The sequence below is a fragment of the Citrus sinensis genome, chromosome 5, assembly GCF_022201045.2.
Source record: "Citrus sinensis cultivar Valencia sweet orange chromosome 5, DVS_A1.0, whole genome shotgun sequence".
Taxonomy (NCBI): domain Eukaryota; kingdom Viridiplantae; phylum Streptophyta; class Magnoliopsida; order Sapindales; family Rutaceae; genus Citrus; species Citrus sinensis.
Genome location: NC_068560.1, coordinates 26,308,155 through 26,332,089, shown reverse-complemented (window position 1 = coordinate 26,332,089; position 23,935 = coordinate 26,308,155). Strand labels below are relative to the sequence as shown.

Genomic DNA, 23,935 nt, shown 5'->3' with positions numbered 1-23,935 from the left:
GATTGAGGGATCTATCCCAGTTGCCTTAATTTTTAAAATCTCATATAAGGCAATGATCACTGCATTTAGTACGCAACATAAATTCCAGTCAAAAAGAGATGAGACTCTTCTCTTACAGACTGATTTGTCTAGAGCCAACACAGTTATTCCAAAACCTATTCAATGGAAAGATGTCCATCTTCCAGAAGAATGGATTCTTGAAGGAGCCGCTCCACCAGCGATTCCAAAACAACTTGAGCCAAATACAGAGTTACAAAACGTAACTCAGTATTCAGATGGTAGAGTCAAACTATCGTTCAGAAGATCCACCTCATCCAGATTTTCTGATAAAGCATCGTGCTCAAGTATTCCTTCATTAGAAAGGAAATTCACAAAAATCCCTTCTGTTATAAATCTTCCTTTTCAACCTAGGTTTTCTACTTCAGATATTCCTAGTACCTCCATCCGATCAGTTGATTATGCCACTAGTGTTCCTCATCCGATCTACACTAGTAATCAACATATTCAAAGTCAGGAAGAGAAGGAACCTTCTCCTCCAACATCTCCTACGTTTTCTGCTGCTACAGAAAATGTCATTAGTGTCATTGAAAAAGAATTTGAATTAGATAAAACTCTTCTGCATAATGATTTTTACTCTGATTTAAACAAAGAAAAAAGACTTTGGTTTTTCAAACACTTTTTAAACCAAAGAAAAGAAATCCAACATTCTTATTATGAATTTGTGAATCTTCATAAAGTTCATATATTATTTTTTGATTGGTTCGAGATATATTCCTCTAATAACAACATCTCTTACCCCTTCAAAGAGTCAAATCCTATTACTATTAGGAAAAAGACCACTGAGTGGAAACTCTCCGAAAGTAATAGAACAGTCGATTCCGAGCATCCACCTCTCCGGAGTATAACCGTTGACCACGGTGAACCTCCCATTGACATTAGAGCTTCACCTTATAAAATCCCTAAACCCAATGATACTGATAGTAATTTAAGCAGTATTATCCAACAAAATAATTTCTGTAATACTAACTTAAATACTATAGGAAAACAGTTGACTAGAATAGAAAACCAATTCCAACAGTCAACCATATCTGTTTCTCCTAGTCAAAAGCCCATTCCTTCAAAACCAGATTCTGATAAAAAGCTTAAGGAACCTATTTTCAAACCTTTTCAGGTTTCGAAAACTAGCCAAAAGCTTGTTCAAGAATCAAAATCAGATTTTGCTAAAGCCATTAGAGAACAACTAGATAGGATAGAAGCTGCTTCTTCCTCATCTAGCAAAGCCCAGATAGCTCCTGATACTCCTCAATCTAGCAAAATTGGAGTATTAGAAAAAGATGACCAAACTTCTATAGCCTCTTCGGATGTTGAAGCCTTCCAAGAGGAATCCACTCCTAAAGCAAACAAAATCCATTGGGAATTAGCCCTTCCCACTGTCAAGACTCCACCTGATCTAGCAATAGATAATAGGCCAAGTGCATTAAATCAATCCCGATATAATGCATCTTCAGTCTATGAGTGGAATATCGATGGCATGTCTGAGTATAATATCCTAGGATTGTTGCAACAAATGACAATGGCAGCCAATGCCTATAAAACCCAAGCAGGAACTTCTGATCGTGCCATATCGGAAATCCTCATTGCCGGTTTTACTGGTCAATTGAAAGGTTGGTGGGATCATCTTCTCACTAATCGGCAACAACTAGACATCCTAAATTCTATCCAAACTGATGAGAATGGAGCTCCTATTCTTGATGAGTTCAACAATCCAATCCAGGATGCTGTTGCAACTCTCATTTTGACCATTTCCCTCCATTTCATTGGTGACCCTTCTCACCTCCGTGATAAAAACGCTGAGCTACTACATAACTTGAGATGTAGGAAACTTAGTGAATTCCAAAGCTACAAAACCTCCTTTTTCACCAGATTATTTCTAAAAGATGATGCAAATCATACTACTTGGAAAGAAAAATTTCTTGCTGGATTACCTACCCTTTTGGGTGAAAAGGTAAGAAATTCTATCAAAGCCCTTTATGACAACCGTATTCCGTATGATGAGCTCACCTATGGTGAACTTGTCAGTTTTGTCAACAAAGAAGGTTTAAAGATTTGTCAAGATTTGAAATTACAGAAACGACTTAAGTGGGAGCTTAAGAAGTCTAAACAAGAATTAGGCGGTTTCTGTAAACAATTCAATTATGACCCCTTTAAAACTTCTATTTCCAAATATTGTAATGGTGAGTGTTCTTCTAAACCTCGCAGGAAACATTACAAATCTAAACACTTTAGAAAACCTTTTCGTGATTTTAGGAAGCTTCCTTATAAGAAACCTTCGAGGCCTTATAAGAGACAAAGTTTCTCTAAAAAGAAAGAACTTAAAGCCAAACCTATAACCCCATTCAGTTTCAAAGATGCTACATGTTTCAAATGTGGCATGAAAGGTCATACTGCAAAATTTTGCAGAATGAACAAAAGACTTCATGAGCTTGACCTCGATGAAGACATTCTTTCCAAATTAGCTCCCCTCCTTGTTGAATTTTCTGATTCTGAATCTTCCATGTCGGGAGATAATGATCCTTACCAAGTTGATGAGCTTTTTGACTCAGATGACTCTGCATCTAGCAGTAGTGAATCTGAATCCGATTCATTTTTAAAGAAAATCAATGTTTTGACCAAAGACCAAGAAACTTTTCTTGAACTTGTAAAGCATATTTCTGATCCAAATCTTCAAAAAGAATATCTTGATAAACTTTTGAAAACTTTGGATTTTAACAAAGCCGAGACTTCTAAAGTCCCAATTGTTAAAAAGAATTCTTATGATCTTACTCAGATTTTGGACAAAAAGAAAACAAAAAAGTCAACACCCACTATCCAAGATCTTCAAAACGAAATCAAGCAGATTAAGCTTGAAATCAAGGATTTAAAAGAAAAACAAAAAAGTGATTCTGATACTATTCAACTCCTTTTACAAAAACAATTACAGGATAATTCAGACAATGAATCTAATCCTGATGATGATGGTGATGATATTAAAGTAGAAAATATTGAGTCTGTACCCAATGATTTTCTGTTTGTTTTAAAACAAATCACCACAAGAAAGTATTTGATTAAAGTCACTCTCATCTTTTCTGATGATTTTGCTATGGACGCCATTGCCCTTTTTGATACTGGCGCCGATTTAAATTGCATTAGAGAAGATATTGTCCCCAAAAGATTTCATGAAAAAACAAAAGAAAAACTTCCTGCCGCTAATAATTCGAAATTGAATGTTAGCTCCAAAGTTGAAGCCTCGATTTATAATAATCAAATTGAATTTAAAACTTCTTTTGTCCTTACAAATGATATTCATCATGCTATCATTTTAGGCACTCCTTTTATAAATCTCATAACTCCTTATGCTGTCAACTATGATGGTATATATTTCAAAGCAAAATCTTTCAAAGCAAAATCTAAAGAACTGGTTTTCCCATTTATTGAAAAACCAAAAACTAGGAATCTAAACATTGTTAAAGCTTGTTCTGTTTATCAGCACAAAATCAATGCCATTCTTAAATCCAAACAAGATGATTTGTTTTGTTTAAAAAAGGATTTAAACTTCCAAAGAATTGAGAGTCAATTACAAAATAATTTTATTCAAAGAAAAATTTCCGATTTTAAAAGCCTTATTGAAAAAGAAATATGTGCCGATTTACCTTCTGCTTTTTGGAATCGAAAACAGCATTTAGTAGATTTGCCTTATGAAAGTTCTTTTGATGAAAAACAAATACCCACCAGAGCACGTCCAATCCAAATGAACATGGAATTGGAGGAACATTGCAAAAAAGAAATCAATGATTTGGAGTCAAAGGGACTCATTGTCAAGTCAAGGTCCCCATGGTCTTGCGCCGCTTTTTATGTAAATAAAAATTCTGAAATTGAAAGAGGTGTACCTAGACTTGTGATAAATTATAAGCCCTTAAATAAAGCCTTAAAATGGATTAGGTACCCCATACCTAATAAAAAGGATTTGCTCCAAAAATTGTGTTCTGCTCTTATTTTTTCAAAATTTGACATGAAGTCTGGTTTTTGGCAAATTCAAATTCATCCAAAAGACCGTTATAAAACTGCTTTTACTGTTCCATTTGGACAGTACGAATGGACTGTTATGCCCTTTGGTTTAAAGAATGCACCCTCGGAATTTCAAAGAATCATGAATGACATTTATAACCCCTACTCCGAGTTTTGTATAGTTTATATTGATGATGTGTTGATTTTTTCTCAAAGTATTGATCAACACTTCAAACATTTAAAGACTTTTCATCTTGTTACAAAAAAGGCTGGCCTGGCTCTTTCAAGTACAAAGATTTCATTATTTCAAACAAAAGTCAGGTTCCTTGGTCACCATATTTCCAAAGGCACTATTACCCCTATTGAGAGATCACTTTTGTTTGCGGATAAATTCCCAGACAAAATTCTTGACAAAACCCAATTACAAAGATTTCTTGGTAGTTTAAATTACGTTCTTGACTTCTGCCCTAACATCAATAGGATGTCTAAACCTTTGCATGATAGGTTGAAAAAGAATCCTGTTGCATGGTCGGATGAACATACCAAAGTTGTTAGGTTAATAAAACAGTCTGTTAAAAACATCCCATGTTTATTTCTTGCAAATCCTGCATTACCTAAAATTGTTGAAACTGATGCATCTGACATAGGTTATGGAGGAATATTGAAACAAAGGGATAATGATAAAGAACAGATAGTTCAATATGTTTCTGCTCATTGGAATGACTGCCAGAAAAACTATTCTACTATTAAAAAAGAAATCCTTTCCATTGTTTTATGCATTACAAAATTTCAAAGTGATTTATTAAATCATAAATTTTTACTTAGAATTGACTGCAAAGCTGCAAAACATGTTTTAGAAAAAGATGTTCAAAACATTGCATCAAAACAAATTTTTGCACGTTGGCAAGCTATTTTAAGTGTTTTTGATTTTGATATTGAATTTATTAAAGGTGACAAAAATTCTGTTCCTGATTTTCTAACTCGGGAATTTCTTCAAAACAGATAATGCCGCCAAAGAAGAATAAAGGTAAAGCAGTTCTCAAAGACACTGGTTCCCAAGAACCTTCCAAAGAACCCCAGTCAACCCCTTCTAAAGAAAAATTACTTTCTTCTGCCATGCCCATTAAATCTTGGATTGAAATGGTTGAAGAACATGGAGTCCAATACAAATCCATTTCTTCTGATGACCAAGTAAAGCAATGGATGAGTTCCATTACAAAATCACCTGAGCTCATGCTCGCCCTCCAAAACCTTTCTCAAAGCCAAATTTCTCCCCAAAAAGAAATTGAAATTACAAAACCCTCTTCCCAAAATGTTGTTGTCTCTGCTGAAAGCTCATCCTCCCAAATTGTGCTTTCTCAGCCAACACCTTCAAAGAAAACCTCAGATTGGTTTGATAAAACCCATTTTCAAAATATCCTTTCAATGGAAGATGGATTTTACCATACTGATCCTTTTCAAAGCATTTCAAAGTTTTTTCCCAAAGGCTGGTTTTTCAAACCATGGGATTTAACAAAACCCCAGTCTTATTATCAAAGCATTTTAGAGATAACTGAATCAGTTAAATTCAAACACTTTTTCCTTGACAAAGCCCATCCAGAACCGGCTTATTCCACGGCCACAATCCTAAAAGTATTGAGCCCAAATCAGTGGGGTGACCTACTCCACAATTTTAAAACCTTCCCTTTAAATTTTGAGACCCGTTTACCACATTGTCGGACTTTTTCCTACTGGGATTACCAACAAGCATGGTATAACACCTTTTTTATCCAAAACCCTAAAAAATCTCATTCATGGTTATTCTTCTTCAACACGAAAATAACCGTTCAAAGCCTCCCAAATTGGTTTCATCATTGGTGGAATCTTTTTGGCCCAACTCCACAAATCCTAACACCAAATGCCACAAATTGTCTAAACCTCTTCAAAGCCCATTATTTACCCTCTGACTCAGAGAAAAGATTTCCCCCCTTTCTAAACTTTTGTGCAAATTTCTTCTTACCTTGGGTCTGTTCATGGAACCTTCGTTTCCATACCCAGGATTCCCAAGTCATCCTCCAAAGAACCTTTAAAGTCAAATGGTGGTCAAAATTTGATGAACAGTCCAAACTGACTGTTAACATGATCAAAGATTGGCTTTCCTCTAAAAACCTCCTCCAACCATCCTTAACCACCTCTAAAGCCCAACAAACATTCTTCACCCAAAAATCCAAAGCCCAGTCTCTTTTGGCAGGTGCCAAAACTGAAGATGAGTACTTCAAAGCTATGGAACAACTCCTCGCCTCACGATCAAAGTCATCTGTGGCTGACACCTCTGAAGACGAAGATGAAGACGAAGATGAGGACGAAGAGCCCTTTATTTCTCTCGGAGACGATAATGAAGATGACTGTTTTGGCATTTTCTCTCCAATAAAGCATTGTAAATAATTATTTGATTATTTACTTAAAAAAAAAAAAAAAAAAAAAAAAAAAAGAGAAAATTTATTTTATTTCTGTATTTTCGGGTGGTCCCCTGGACACAAGTGAGAGCGCACATGTCTCTTCACCCGTATTGTATTTTTCTACAAAGAGTCTACTATTCAAAGCTACGATCCAATTGTTACTGTGCACTTAAAATCCCGCTACAGTGAACAGTGCAACTTTCCAGAGTTTACTGTGCACTTAAAATCCCGCTACAGTGAACAATTTAAAGATTTTGTATATAAACCGAGAGGAAGACTTAGACTCCTCAGGTTTTTCATTTCTCTCTTCAAAGCTTCTCTCTCTACTTCTTCTCCCCCTTCTCTCTAAAAACCTCTCTCTCTCTCCGAAGGGTTCCAAAGAAATTTTCTGTTTACTCAATAGTTCTATCACAAGAGCTTTGGGTGATCAGACTAGTTCTTTACCTTCAATCTTCCCGTCTTTCAATCTTCCCTTCTGGAAAGATTTGAAAATTTGTAAAGCCAGAAAGCAAAGATGTATGTTTAAATTCAGTTCTTTAAATTTCAATGTAATTTAAATTTTCGTAATTTACTTTAAAGCATTTACTTTTCTGCAATTTAATTTTATGCACATTTAAATTTCAGCAATTTATTTTAAAGCATTTTTCTTTTCAAAGCATGTTAGCAGACTGATCTGTATCAGATCTGCCATATAAATTCTACATTCCTCTGAGGCAAAGAGACCGGATCTCGATCCTCAGTTGTAAATCTTCTCTTCTTCCTCCATTCCTTCAGAGCACCATTTCCGGGATCCGGATCTGGTACTGTGTATGTACCCAAACCTTTAAAAGAACCTAATCTAAATCTGATAATAGCCCAATAAAAAGAATCAACCACGTTCAAAGTGACTTAACTTTATTTGGTAAAACAAAACTGATTTGGTATATCGGCTGGAAACCCGAACGTGCGGACTATTGATCTGTTCTAAGTCAGATCTGGGTCCAAAGGCTTCACTTTGTGTAGCATCGATCTGGTTTAACAACGCCACGTATCAATTAGTTATTAAAATTTGACTAACCACGTTCAAATTTGTTTGATCATTGTATGACCTAAAGAACTCCATAATCAAAGCTGGTAATTTATTATTTTAAAATTTGGAAAAGCCGATCCATTGATTGTTTAATCTGAGTTTTAATATTGAAATCCTACGAAAGCACATCCATCCTTCGATCCTATTTCCTTCTGGTTATTTTTCTTCAATTAAAAAATAACCGTCCAAAGCCTCCCAAACTGGTTTCAACAATGGTGGAACTATTTTGGGCCTACCCCAGATATTCTTACCCCTAATGCCATCTAATGTCTAAATCTTTTTAAAACCCATTATGTTCCCTCAGAATCCGAGAAAAGATTCTCTCATTTTCTCTACTTCTGTACAAATTTCTTTCTTCCTTGGGTTTGGATGTGGAATTTCAGTTACCATACTCAAGAAGCCCAACTTATCTTACAAAGAACATTTAAAGTTAAATGGTGGTCTAAATTTGATGAGCAGTCCAAATTATCTGAAGCCACAGTTCAAGCTTGGCTTTCTTCAAGAGGACTCCTCACTCCAAGCATTCAAGATGTCAAAGCCCAAAGCACATTCTTAACTCAAAGAACTAAGGACCAGTCTCTCTTGGCCAGTGCAAAAACTGAAGAAGAATATTTCAAAGTCATGCAACAGCTCCTCGCCTCAAGATCCGAACCATCAGTTGGGAGTTCTAGTTCAAGTTCTTCTGGTGAAGTTGAGCCGTTCATTTCCCTTGGAGATGAAAACGAAGATGACTGCTTCGGAATATTTTCTCCATTAAAGCATAGTTAAAATCATTTGTAATTTTAGCACTTTGTAAAAAAAAAAAAAGTAATTTTCTTTTTCTCCATTCCTATTGTATTTTTCCTTTCCATGTAATTATTGTATTTATTTTTGGGTGGTCCTCTGGACACAAGTGAGAGCGCACATGTCTCTTCACCCATCTTTTGTTTTTCTTTAAAGTCAAGAAGAAGGCCCCACTCACGTGAAACATCTTCAAAAGGAGTTTATGCTGTCTCCACTATCTTCGCATGTGAAGCTACAGCAAAAGCCATCAAGCTAAAGTCTTAAAGAATGTCCATTTCAAATGATGTTGTCCCCCATGTCTTGAAGGTCCTGCTCCTCTAACCACGCATGTGATTCAACAGTATCATGCCATCCAAAGACTTTCGTTATAAAAATGTCGAAGACAAGAAGGAGGGCAGAGTTCTTTTTTCCAGAGGTTGATCTTCGAACAAGCTCTCGAAGCCAAAGCACTCTCTCAAAGAAATTTTCTTTTCTTGTAACACTTCTGAGAATCTTAAGACATCAAGGAAATTTTCCTGTCTTAATTATATTCTCATCTATTTCTTTCTGTAATAGATCTTCATAAAGATTCAAGGATACAAGCAATTTAACTTGTAAGTTTTAAAGTTCAGTTTGTAATTTCAATTTAAAGATCGAATGTATGTTTAAATTTCTGCAGTTTATTTAAAGTTTCAATTTTCTTAAAACTTGCTACGTTCCTCTAAGGCAAAGAGACCAGATCTCTGTCCTTAGTTGTATCTTCTCTTCTCCCTCCATTCAATCATAATACTATTTCTGGGATCCAGATCTAGTATTATCTTTGAGCCTTTATGTTGATTTTCCCCAAAGAAGTCCTTTAACAAAAAGACTTAAAATTATTTTGGTATATTGGCTGGAAAACAGAACGTGCGAGATATTGATCTGTTCTAAGTCAGATCTGGTTTCAAAGGCAGATTAAGTTCTGCATCGATCTGGTAACAACGCCACGTACTGATTTAATATATATATATATATTCCTTAATTCACATCCATCCTTCGATTTGGAGAGAGAGAGAGAGACTTGTCTTGTTTAATTCCTAATGACGCAAACCCTTTTGATAAAAAGTAATTTTTTTTCAATATATTATCTCAATATGTTGCAGAAATCACTCCCAAGCATTTAAGTGGATTATTTAGTGAACCCAATTAATCAGGTGCTTACTTAATTTGATTGATGATCTTTTTTTCACTTATGTTGTAAAGGATATAAAATTCTTTTAATCAGGTGGCAATACTTTATTTGATATTGAGGTACTGTAGTTTTCAACTATAATTACTATGAAGAAAATTTATAATTATGAAATAAAGTTTGTATGGTAAATATTATTTTTAAATAATAATTTTGACAAGAGTAATAAAGATATTAAAAGTTATTCATCATATAAGTGGTGGATTAAATTAACTTAACTTCTAAGCCACAAGCTCACAACACTTAATATTTATCAAACATTTTAGTATTGTGTATTTTAAACTACAATCACTCAACTTAATGATGGGATTTTGGCCAATCTTTTGCTTCTCCATAAGCATTTGATTCTCTTGTCAACTAGTGTAGCTTGGCAGAAATTAAAGATGGTTAAAGATTCAAAGCGAGGCCCACGAAGGCCCATAGTAAGGCATGGCATGCCCCACCATCTGAATGGGCTGTGCCGTGGCCAAATCTTCTTTTGGTTAGGATAGGTATAACCCACGGTATGAGCCCACACATGCTGTACTTGGTTGTTCCCAAAAAAGGTCTAAGATCTTTTTTTATTTTTCCGAGGGTGTGCCTAGCATGCTTTGTTTAAGTTCACGTGCTTATCGTACTTTTTCAAGCCGACGTGCCCTTTCTTTAAGCCCATCAGCCCATGCGCTAATAATAATAATAATAATAATACATTTTTATTAAGGAAACAATTAACATTTCATTAACACAATTACACAACTATATTATTTAGTTTCTCAATAACCAAATATAATACAACAATACATAAACCTCATTCCATTGATCATAGTGATGAATAATGAAAATTAAAATTACAATATTGGAATAATGATTTTAAGAAGTCACAACTATAAGATATCAATTACAACAAGTCATAAGTCGTAAAATTTTAGATTTATCATTTATAAAATGATGATATTCATAATTTTATTGATTAAAATCATGATATCATTTATTCATTTAACAAATTATAAACATGAAACATTTTTTTCAAAATAAGACTTAAATTAACTTAAAAAACCTATTCTAATAAAACATATTAAAAAGTTTAATTTCAAGTTATTTGGAAAATCATAACATTTTATGTTTACTTTTCATTAAATTTTTTAATTTGATAGACTTTCATCCCCATGCTATTGATAACCTACGAGCCGTGTGCTAGTGCACTAGCGAAGCGTGCTGATTATAGTCTTTTCAGATACAATATTTTAGTTCATCTCTAATTATGCCGTATTTTTAAAACTCACGTGGCTAAAATTCTAAACCAGACCCAACCCACGTGTGCACTGTGCCGTGTCATGTGCCCCAACAAAATATGTTCATGCCGTACAGAAAAACCTATATAGACACGCACTGTGCCTAGACTGTGCGACGTGCTACATGTCCCATTGGCCATCTTTAGTCGTAAGTGGTTATAATCCTACATATTGATCTCAACTGTTTTACTGGTTTTCGTGCTGGAGAGTACTGCACTGGTATGATAATCCAACGCTGATTGAGAGAAAATGAAAAAAGTTACCGGCATTAACCGAACTTCCGACTTGGTAAGAATAAGGGAATCACGTGACTTCTCATGTAAGGACTTATATGACGAAATCACAGAGTTTAACAGCAGAAAACGCTGCGGTTTAGCTCTGTTTTTGCCCATAATTGTTTAGGACACCAACTCAGAGGAGAGAGTATGCTGATATCAGTCAAGAAGATCACTTCAATCAAAGTAAAACTTTTATTTATTTTTTGTCTTCATAATATCTGTTTTTGAGCTTCAAACTTGAAGAAAAAAAAATTTCTTGAATTTTTATTTTTCTCCTTAATTTTCAGGGTTATACAGGCTTCCTTAAGCAGATGTCAGGAAATGGATTTATGAACTTGTTCCTGTGGAAATATGTTCAATCACTCTTGGAAAGACTTACAGATTATTTCTCCATTATCTTGTGGGCAATTAAAGATTTTATATGCTGTTCCTGACTCGTATAAACATTTCATTGGAAAAAGTTAAAAGAAAAATAAAAATCTGGTTGGAGTTTGCACTCATTGTATTCCAAAGATTTGGAGGCGTCTCTGAATTTCTATCTCACCACTTTAATAATTCATACAACCAATGAAAATCAAACAAACAGACAAGCCATTTAGACGTATGAAACTCTTATCATCTATTATTATTCAACCTTGTAGAGAGTTCATAAAACAAATTATGGTCCATGAAACAATCTGTGTTTGTATTTTCGAACAACAGAAAATTGTCAACGAGGATACACATTTGAAAGAGTAATCTCACTAAAAGAGCAAGAGTTAGAACCTGATGATGAGGATTGACCAGACTTACCAGCAATTCGATCAACAGAAAATGCAGGCTGGGTTGGTGGAGGAAGCGTTACTGTGTCACTCGCCAACGTTACAACCACAGATGACATGTTAGGCCTGCGGGCTGGGTCTTCCTGAACGCACAACAATCCAATATGTATACATTTCAGAAGTTCAGCGCCCACGCATGTGTGCTTGAGTACTGGATCCATTAGCTCTAGAGCTTCTCCTTTACACCATAATTTCCATGTCTGGAATGTTGTGAACAATGATTAGCATGCTATCATTAATCATCGAAAAATTATTGTTTATTAAACAGAGATAAAAATAGTTGCATGTATGCCAGTTATTTCAATAGGTAAAATCTCTTAGAGTTATTTGAAACAATGTATATTATTAGATTTAATTACCAATCATGTTAGAAGTAACTCACAAAAATAAAAAGGCCACATACATAAGTGAGGAGGCTTTGACCGTGTTCGGAGAGATAAAACCCACTATTCCTTTTTCCACTTATGATCTCTAGAAGAAGAACTCCGAAACTAAAAACATCCGATTTACTGAAAATACTCCTTCCATTGCATATTCGGGTGCCATATATCCACTGTTGAAAAAGATATCAAATAAATAAATCTAAGTCAATCAACACACATTATTTCAGATAAATTCTCGGTACTTGTATATGGTAAAATAGGTTTGTACTTACTATGTTCCAACAACTCTATTAGTATTAGCTTCATTTTGATTGCCGCTAAAGATTCTTGCCATTCCAAAGTCTGATATCTTTGGGTTCATCTCATGATCCAGCAAGACATTACTAGTTTTAAGATCTCGATGAATAACTCTGAGTCGAGAATCCTCGTGCAAATACAAAAGGCCTCGAGCAATTCCATTAATGATGCTTATGCGTCTTTTCCAATCCAATTGTGCACCCTTGGTTGAATCTGAAAACCAAGAAAAAAAATCACAATATGCACTTGAGTGTTTCTTTGTCTTGCTTTATTTTCAAGGGAGAAAGAAATAGAAAAAGTTGTTGATTCATTGAATTTTGATTTTATATTGATCGATTTGATTATGTGTTGAGCAAAATTCAATGACCGTTATCAATAATTATCCATGAGATATGACTAAATATGTAATTATTTATATCATATACTATTATAAATACAAAGATGATATAAAATCTTTAAAAACTCAACACATATTAGATCAGCTTTGGATCCAGATTCATTGCTTGTGCTTGTTAGCTACTTCCCACAGACAATACATACCATAATAAATGCATGAAATTGAAAGGCTTCATATGACATAAAATCAACCCAAAATCCTGCTCACAAGTTGGGAATCTAGAAGGGAAATATGGTGCACGAAGATCATTAATTTAAGCTTTTAGCCCAGTGGCAAAGCACCTGAACCTAACGTCGCGAATCCGTTTTATTTGCAGAACTTAGCTACCAGTAGCAAGTGAAAATAAATGAATCCAAGACTGAACTAGATTTAGAAAGTTTTGAGAGGCAAACCAAAAAGGAAGAGATCAAGACTTTTGTTGGGCATATATTCATAGATGAGCAGCAGTTCATTTCCATCTAAACAGCATCCCAGTAGTCTCACAAGATTTTTGTGTTGTAATTTGGCGATTAAAGTAACTTCGTTCTTAAACTCTTGTAGCCCTTGGCCGGATGATCTTGAGAGCCTCTTTACTGCAATTTCCTTCCCGTCCGCTAATATACCCTGGACGCAAATTTCTATTGTTAACAAAACAAAAATCTAAATCCCCGGTTTGAGTTACATTCGATCAATACTTCCCATATCAAAATTCATTTGGTCAATACACTTTTTTTCAGTTGTTTGCCCTGAAAGTGAGCAATATGCAAATTCATGATTGTTGGTGAAATACAGATACACATGATAAGAATCTAATAAAATTGTTGAATGCATGGGGAATGGAGAAGATTTGTCCACAACTCAAAGCACCTGGTCTGACGACCAGTTGTCATGAACTCACAAGATAGAACTCAAATCTTACAAAACCGTTGTTAAGCGTAGGATATCTTGGGGTTAAAAAACCACAACAAAGCCAAAATTAAGACAATAGAAGGATGACAGCACGGAATTAACCACAGGGCCCTGAGTCAGAGGACACGCTCTGACACTCATGGCATTACTGGTTTAATTGCTTAAATAAATTAAAGCAAAGTACCTTGTATACAGGGCCGAAACCACCTTCTCCAAGCTTATTTTCATGAGAGAAATGGTTTGTAGCCTCGAGTGCAAGACCTAATGGGAAGATTGGGAACTCTTGATGAGATTCCCCCGGCGCCTCTCCACTTAATGTATCATTTGAGTAGTCATCCCCGATTCTACCTTCTCTCGTGTAAAGTTCTTGTTGTTTTGTTGCTTTCTTCGCTGCAAGACATTAACTTTACTTTCTTTTTTTTTTGGTGTGTGGGGGAAGGGGGATTGGGGGAATAGATAAATGCTTCGTTTTCTTGCCGTAAGTATAATTTTCACATGAGTAATGATACAGGCATAAATTCTTGTACATATTTATTTTGTACAAACAGACGTGGTAGTAATTCATTGATTGAATAAAAATATAAAATAATACAAACAAATCATGTGAGCCAAATGATATTTAATTCAACCAATCTTATCATGCCACATCAGTTTGTACAAAATAAATTTGTACAAGAGTTTGTGGTTATATCATTACTCTTTTCATATTAGTTTTGGAACGACGTTGAAATCTCAGCCTTAGTAATTATTCATTTTGGGGAAATTGATCAAATTTCCTTGCTGTTTTAAATTAATTAATTAATTAATCATTTTTCTTTTGCTTAAAGTTAATCAAAACCCCTGTCTTTGAAAAAATATCAACTACCAATTTCTTTCTTATTACTAGTTTATCCTTGTAAACTCCAATGAAGGGCGGGTAAAGCAAATCCAACTAAATAGACCCAACCCAACTCAATCTAACCCAATTTAATTTCGACGGGTTGAGTAGGTTATTATAGATTAATTGGGTCAATTTTTTCGAACCCAATTAACAATTGGATTGGGTTAGGTTAATTATGATAAATCTCATTGAACCCAACCCGCATAAATAATAACAAGAATAATAATAATAATAATATAATTCTCAATTTGAAAAATCCTAAAAATCTAAATAGCTAATCTATTTTTTATCCTCTTTTTATTTTTTTATAAAAGAGACTATTTTGTTTTTGCATTTACTATAGACTCTAATATCATAACTAAAATCACTCTCTTAAATCTCAATTCTCAATCAATTAAGGTATTTCTCTGATTTATTCATTTTATATTCTTTATTTTTTTCAAATACTAGACCATGAATAGAATTTTCATGCTATAATATATTTATATTTAATTTCAAAAAGTTTTATTGCATCTTCTTCTTTATTTAATTTTTAATTTTGATTCGATTTTCAAATTTTCAACCCAATCAACCCAACCCAATGATTTAAGAATTGGATTTGATTGGTTTATTTAATTGGGTTGGGTTGTTTTTATTTCAACTCATTTAATAATGGGTTGGGTTGGGTTTTCACAAACTCTATCCAACTCAATCCATGCCCACCCCTAACTCCAACTTTGTTTTAGCAAAAATTTCTAAGGCCTCTTAAAAAAAAAACAAAATTGATGGATTTTGGAACAATGGTGGCGAAATGAATTCGATTGAAAAATAATAGGAGAGTTCATATCACTTTCTCTTACATTACTATTTTGTAGAGACTATAGGAATTGGATGCAAAACGCCAAATTTTTTTTCTAGTTTTTATATAAAATGTACTTGTGAAAAGATAAAACAACCTTTGGAAAAATTCACTGTTACCTTTATTTCTTCTCCTCATGCACCAAACAAAAGAACCCAGCAGTATGAATAGAGTAATTGTTGGTATAATTGTGCCAATTGCAATCCACGTTGCTTTCTTTCCTTTGCCTCCTAGATACCAAAACCACATACTTGTTATTTTATACTTTTGAAGTATCTAAAATAAATAATGCAATAACCACAAACTCGCCCGTCAAAACTATCTATACAAATTTAAAGAGTGGCTATCTATCGAATTTGATTTCTCTAAAATCAATGATAAAATTAACTTTAACTAAATCAGGAATTGTTTTACATTCTAGCCAAAGAGTTCGAATAATTTTAACGAACTTAATTTAAAGGATGGTTATCAAATTTGATGTTAATTTCTAACGTTAAGAATGAAATTCGAAATTAGTTTACCTTTAGAGCTTGTTACAGAACCAGGAGACGGCGGAGAAAAAACCGCAGGCAGCAGTGTCCCGATCGACGTATCATTATAAAACTGGTACAGCTCATATCGGAAGTTACAGCTGGGATACCTCACTCTTCCTCCTATCTTAATGCTACAACATCCATCCAAGGGAGAAATAGCTAAACGAAGACATCTGCTACAGTCATCTCTTGACAAGTCCGGTGTGCACTGAACGAGGCTGTATAGCGTTTGAGAGGCTGTATAATTTTTCTTTACCGTCGTAAACATTTTGGTAGTACTTAGAGCCTGATTTACTGCTTCGTTCATCAAATTCCACACGAGCTGGTCAAATAACCGACCTGGAGAATTTTCTGCATTCCATTGGGAGAGTCTGAACGAGGTGTCCACGGCTGAAAAGAAGGAAATGTTCGAATAACGTAGGAGGCACTCTTCGTACCCTATTATGTACTCCTTTCCGAATGGACAGAGTTGGGCTGTCTCTGAGGTAGCAAAGTTGACACAGCTTTGGCAGTTTTCCGTACCGAGATCACCACGACAGAGAAAGAGACCGTAGACCTTGTTGGGTTCATGGCCTGCAGTAGTGTTGTAGAATCCTTTGGAGAATTTGTCGCTGCTGCCGCGGGTGGCGTTAGAGCGAAGAGTTGACAGCAGGAGATTGAGGTTGGATTGGTAAGCGCTGTTTGGAGTGAAATTTGTGCTGGGGCAATTATGATAAATGTAAGTAGGCTTATCATCTGCTCTTGTGAGGCTGATTTGAAGGCTTAGCGCGGTGACGAACACGAAGATCACTTGCATATTCATCTTGCGGATAAATTAATTTATTTATTTGATTGTATCGTCAGTTCTTTTCCTTTTCTTTTCACTCCGCTTGTTTTGTTTTTCTTTCTCTCATGTTCCTAGCCATAATTATCTGAAAGCTAAGAAATGCTGACGCGGGGATGATGGTGCAAAGGAGACTCCGATATTCGAAAGTCAATAAATTACTGGTGCAAAGGAGGCTCCGACATCCAGAAGTCACAAACTAAGTCCTTGTGTTTCTGTGCGCTCGTGGAAAAAGAAATGCAGAATAACCCTGTCCTATTCGCGGAAAGTTGGACGAACCCTGGTGACTCATTTATTTTAATAATAATAAAAATAAAAAAAGCAGAGGCAATAATAGAGGCTTATTTCCCCTCTTCATCATCCCATTGTTCAATTCTCACATAGAAATCGAGAGTTAGAGCGGGAGAATTATGAGATTTTTCAATAAAACTCTAGAGTGACTAGTGGTGAGTAAAAGATTAAGTGTATTAGAGTTCTGGATAGTGACTTAAAATACTTCAGTACTTTCACTAGTAAAATTTTATTATTCTATCTTTGCCTTTTGACGTAGGTTAAAAGTCGAACCACGTAAATTTTCGTGTCCTAATTTTCTTAATTTTTACTTTAATTGTTTGTTTGCTTCACCAATTAATTTCATGACAGGAAGCACACGACATTTATCGATTGGGATATAGGTAAAAGAAAAACTTGTAAGAGTTTACTAATTTGGAAAACTTGTAGTTGGTGGGCCCAAACAAATAAGAACTTATCATTTGGCAGATTTGAAGGAATTGACTAATTCTTAATTTTTAAAACAATGATACCATAGTGTGAAAATTGCAACTATGTTTGGAAATTGAGAAAATTAGAGAGAAAATAAATATAATGATCTAGATTTTACTTTCTAACTTTTCACACTGAGAATTTTGAGCTCAAACTAATAATAAGTTGAGAATTAGTAAAGTTATCAACAACTTTACTAATAATAACCACCAGAATCTAATAACATCCTATCATAAGTTGCCACATGGCAATTTACAACTAATACACATGCTATAAATTCACTTGACATATCAACTTATAGCTTGCTTATCCTTGACATCTCCCTTCAAGCTCATCCTAGTAAAGTAAGGTTGTCTCGCAAGTAACAGAAAGGATAATAGGTCAATGCCTTGACAAGAATATATGTAGTTTGATCAGAGCTGGAAACATAACAAACTTGAAGACTATTGAGAGAAATTTTTTCCCTAATAAAATGAGCGTTTAATTCAATATTTTTTGTGTTGGAATGAAACTTGGGATTACATGGCAAGGTTGTGGTATTTTTGTTATCAAATGACTGGAATGGAAGGAACAAGAAGAACAATCTCAGAGGAATACCTCTGAGGTAGCCATTGCTAAGGCTATATACTCAGACTCAATACTCGATCGAAGACAATAGCGTGCTTTTTAGAGCACTATGATACCAAGTTAGGACCAACAAACACATGGTAATCAGCAACCGATCTTGTGTCATCCCTATCACCTACCAATCTGTATTACTGAAGTAATCTATCTGCAACCTACCATAATGATAGAGCTCAAGCGAAGGTGAATGGTGCCTTTAAGATACTTGAGAACCCTTTTACAAGCTTGCTAATAATTAATGGTTCGAGATGTGAGGAATTGAACGAGTTTGTTGACTAGAAAACCAATCTTAGTTCTAGTCAATGTGACATATTGAAGTGCTCTAATAGTGCTTCTATATAGGAATATTAGAAAAAGAATCATTGTCAGTCTTGGTGAGAGAAACTTCAGAACCTATAGGAGTTAAACTGGGTGTGCTATCTTGCATTTCTGCTTTGCCAAGTTAGTCAAGTAAATACTTGGATTGATAGAGATTGAGTACTAATTGACTCTTTGTGACTTGAATACCCAAGAAATAATAAGATCTGAGTGTAAAAGCATACTGCAAATCACTAATGACCTGTTGTATTAGCTAAGTTTTTTAACATGTGATGATGATATCATCTACATACACAAGAGCAAATAGCAAATAGCCCTGAACTTTCTTGAAAATAAAGAGATATTTGATCTAGAGTGAGTCCAACTGAGTTGTAAGTACCATCTTAAGTTTGTCAAACCATGCTTTAGAGGCTTGCTTTAGGACATAAATCTTTATGTAATTTACAAATAGGATTACGTCTGATGTTATCTATAAAGCCTCTGGTTGCTACATATAAACATCTTCAGTCAAGTAACCATTAATAAATGCATGATTGATGTCAATTTGTCTCAGCATCTAATAATTTAGCACAGTTGGGCTCAAAATTACTCTGATGGTATAAGATTTAACAAATAGATTGAATATTTCATTTTAGTCCAGCCCTTGACTTTGATGAAATTCCTTCGCTACATGGCTCGATTTAAAATCCACTTATTGTTAACTACTGTAAAAAGATGAGTAGGCTGAACAAGAATCCAAGTTTTGTCATTCGTTAGGGCTTGATATTCTTCTTTCATGACATTATGCCACTTGGAATCTATTATTACAACTGAAACACTTAAAAGATCTATTGGTTTGATTAAACAAGCAGCTATATAGGTTTAGATTTGAAAATCCTTGCTTTAGATATGGTGATCATTGAATGACCATGGATAGAGAATTGTAAAAAGTTAATTGATGAACTAGTAAAGAGCTTTGTTTTGTATGTGGAGAGATGGAATGTAAAGGTGAATAGATGGACAATTGTAGAGGAGAAAGAAAAGATGGGAACATAGTTACTATTAAAGATTGAGATTTGGACTTATCATGTTGAATTATAGAAGGAGAAAAAAAGTCATATGAAAATAAAGAATAAGAGTGCCATAACAAAAAGAGGGACAAGAAGTATCAACTAAAGAAAAATCAACTCTGGGTTCAAAAAAGAAGCAAGACTCATCAAAGACAACATGATTACTAATGTAGATTATTCTTAAAGAACAAAAACATAAATAACCTTTATAGAGTGAATGGTAAGCAAGAAATATACGTCTACTAGTTCTGAACTTAAGTTAATGATGACTATATACTTTGAGATGAAGAAAATGACCGCATCCAAACACTCTCATGACTGAATAATCAAGTTTCTTTTTGAATAGTAGTTCAAAGGGTGATTTGTTCACTAAAATGGGTGTAAGAAGTCTATTAATGAGATGGGTGGTAGTATGAAAAGCATTTCACCAAATTTTTAATGGTAAGTGTGCTTGTACTAAAAGTGAAAGTCTTCTTTCCACTCTATATGTGTTTATGCTCAATTCTTCCATTTTGATGGTGAAAGTAAGCACAAGGATGCTTGAATTGTATTCCTTATTCAGCATGATAAGACGTAAATAATCTAAACTTTCCTCCAATACGTGTGAAGACATTTGATCTTAGTATTGATGTTGTTCTTTATCTTGTGTTGAAACTCAGCAAAAGTTTATAAGGCTTTGGATTTAGTAATAAGAGCAAAGATCCAAGTGAACATAATAAGTTGTCTAAGATAGAAAGGTAATATTGACAGCCTTCAAAAGATAAGAGTTGATATGGTCCCTATAAATCATATTGTCAAAACTCTAAAAGTTGATTGGTGGTAGTTTCAGTAGAGGGAAAGTGTTGTATATGAATTTATCAAACTGACTTGCATTACAAAAGTTTGGTTTAATATTTTTATTCAAATCAAAATTAGAATTAAGATGTTTCTTCATTTGTTTAATAGCATGAACAATATGATGACCCATTCTCTTGTACCAAATATCATAGTCAACTGACTTAGAACAAAAAGTAAACAAGGTCTTTGAATTTTCATTATTGAATTGAATAATGTTTACATTTATTAATTGTTCGTAAAACTATATACATTCAAAAACACTTAAGTGACTAAGCATTGGCGCTGAAAGTGTTGGAATTAGAAACAGATTCTAAAGTGATAGACAAAAATATTGGGTCTGTTATTATTAGAAACTATAATATTAAAAACTATAACAAGACCTTCAACTTAATATAATCCTCCTCTAGGAATCCACCTGAGGAAAATGATCCATGTTTTCTTGGCTTTAACGAAATAAAAGATTTTATAATATTCAATAAGAATATCATTGTCAGCAAGAAGTTTGGAGACATTTAAAAGGTTTTTGGTGATTGTAGGTACATAAAAGATGTTGCTAAGATAAATTTGTGCTGCAAAGCATGTACTTTGCATAGTATACCCAACATGTTGAATAGGGATGGCAGAAATTCTCATGGGGACGGGACCCCTTAGGGCTTTTTCCTAGTTGGGGAGGATATGAAGATGATTTTATATCTAATTTCTTATTCGAGGAAGGGACAAAAATGATTTTTTCACCCAATTTCTTTTTTTGGGAAGGGAAGGGGACGAGCTTTTATCCCCATCCCCTCCTCAATTTCCTATTTTACCAATTTGATTTTTAATTCTAATTTTATTTTTGGAAATATTAATGAATAAGTAATAAGATCTAAATTATAAAATATTAAATATTAGTACAAATAACAAATATCAAAATATTTATAACAATATATTATGAAAGTTTTTAGCTCAATTAACAAATTGGAGTCCTAAATTACTATTTGATCAAGTCTTATTCAAAAGGCCTTGGCCCAAAATTTTTTTATTTTTAACTTTTATCAAATAAAACAAAAACTAAAGCAAAAGCTAAAGCTATAACATCCAAATTTTACTAAGATATATTATCAAACTTTATTTTTATTTAAATTTTTTATTTTAATAGATTGAATCAAATTTAGAAATAAAAAATGTGTTAGTTATTTAGAGATTTTCGAGAATCGGAGACTCTTGGGAATCTTTTTTTATTATTCAGAAGGGGATAAAGATCCCTTTAAGCAATTCTAATGGGGATGAGGAGGGGACGGGGACATATGCAAAATATCAAGGATGGATACGGGGATATCAGTCCCTTCCCCTACCATCCCCATTGCCATCCCTAATGTTGAATATCTAAGGCCATACCATTTCCTATATGTAAGTTATCTGTCCTAAAATAAGCAAAATAAGATGTGAATGACACATTCTTCTTTGTTTATGTGATTGGTTGCTACTAAGTTAATATACCAAGCTAGATCAACAATAACTCTATAACTAGCTAGAGGAGCAGAGGGAGTATAAAATCTAATATAAGAACAACTCTGCCTTAAGAGTGTTGGGTATACTAAATCTACCATAATAGTAACTTGGTAGTTCTTGAAGGGTTAGAAAGCTTTAAGGATACATGGATTTAGGATTCTGATTTGCAATATTGCCTTGAAAAATAGGTCCATATTGTCAAGGAACCCAAAGCCAACTCAATTGTGAAAACCAAAACCCTTGCTATAGTTGTTCGGAGAGGGACCAGAGAAGCCTTTGTAATAGAATCTATCTCTAGGCCTAAAACCGCCTCTTTTTTACCTAGGAATAAAGTCCTGATCGAACATATTTCTACACTTAAATGCTCCATGACCAGGGATAAAATAAATTTGACAAATGACTTCCCTCTCACTATTAAATCCATTTTTATTATTATCAAATCCACCAAAATTTCCACCATTGAGCTCCTTTGATTGTTATTACTAAACTTATTTATGTCTCCCTAAGCAAAATTAGCTGACATATCATATAAAATTTCATTTTTTTTTACTTATATCGATTCTAGTCTCGCGACAAAACATCAACGAAAATAATTCTTCAATAGTGATATTATCTTTTTCCATCATAGCAAGTATGTTTATGACAAGAAACTCATATTTTTCGTTTATGCTAGTATATAAATGCATGATAAATTCATTTGACGGAAGAGGATTACTGCCAACAGCAAAGGCTGTCTGCAATTTTCTTCATCTTGTTGAAGTAGTCACTGATAAAAAAAGGCTCCTTTCTTCGTGGCTTGAATCTGCATTTTCAAAGGCATATAAGAGCTTTAGACTGAGACATGAGCATCTCTGCAAGCTTCTCCAAACGTTCGAGCGAAATGTCACAATGAACCATCATAATAAGCACATTATCCACCATAGAAGATAACATCCATTGTTAGCTTTTTTTCTAGTCAGTATAGCTACGATTCTCGCGTTGTCTTGAACTTTCAGCTTTAGATCTATGTGAATCGCCTTCAATTTCAATGAGAAATTGATTTGGACATTGAGAATTAATGAAAACTTGAAGGCCATTGGAATTGATCAATACACGAACTTAAGATCTCTACACAAGGTAATTTGTTCTATCGAGTTTAAATGGCTAAAAAAAGTAAAAGGAAATCGAAGACGATGCTCAATTGCTCAAATTGGTTATGTTTGTTTGCTCTCACTTTATTGGAAATTTCTAACTTTTCACAGGAGTATTCTGAGCTTAACTTATATCAGCTGAGCTTCACTAACAACTTTACTACCAATAATAACCTATCATAAGTTGCCAAATGGCAATTAGTTACAACCAGCACACATGCTACAAATTCACTTGACACGATAGCTAACAGCTTGCCAGCTTGCTTATCGTTAGCATGTAGCATTAAAACCGATGGTGCCATCACAATACCAAGTAGGCCTAGCAAAAGCAGGTTCTCATCTGTTTGGGTGCACCACCTTAACATGTTAAGATGTCATCCCTAACGTACATAAGTTTTTCTATCATTTTAGGCTACATTTGCTGAGGAGGGACAACTATGAATAATATAAATTTTCAACATAATCATTATTCTATCAACCATTATAATAGCAAAAGAATGCATTAGAGAGACTACTTTTGAGGATTTTAGATCCAACAATAATCTTTTATAACCCTATGGGGTATTTGGCACTCCTCAATATATGAGGTTGCATCGCATTAGTAATACAATCTCATGTTTGGCTATAGAAGTGGCTACATTAGAAGTTAATTTTTTTAACTTTAAAATAATAAAAAATAAATATAATTTTTTTAATTGAATATAATAATAATTTTATTTTTTTACATTTTAATTATTAATACAAATTAATAAATTTATTATTTATTATTCAATA

The 23,935-nt window shown here is 34.0% G+C and overlaps 1 pseudogene; it reads right to left on the bottom strand.

Annotated features, from left to right (window-relative positions):
• Positions 1-11,684: 11,684 nt before the first annotated feature.
• LOC127902377 (cysteine-rich receptor-like protein kinase 10) lies at positions 11,685-16,982 on the bottom strand (annotated as a pseudogene).
• Between the last annotated feature and the right edge of the window lie 6,953 nt (positions 16,983-23,935).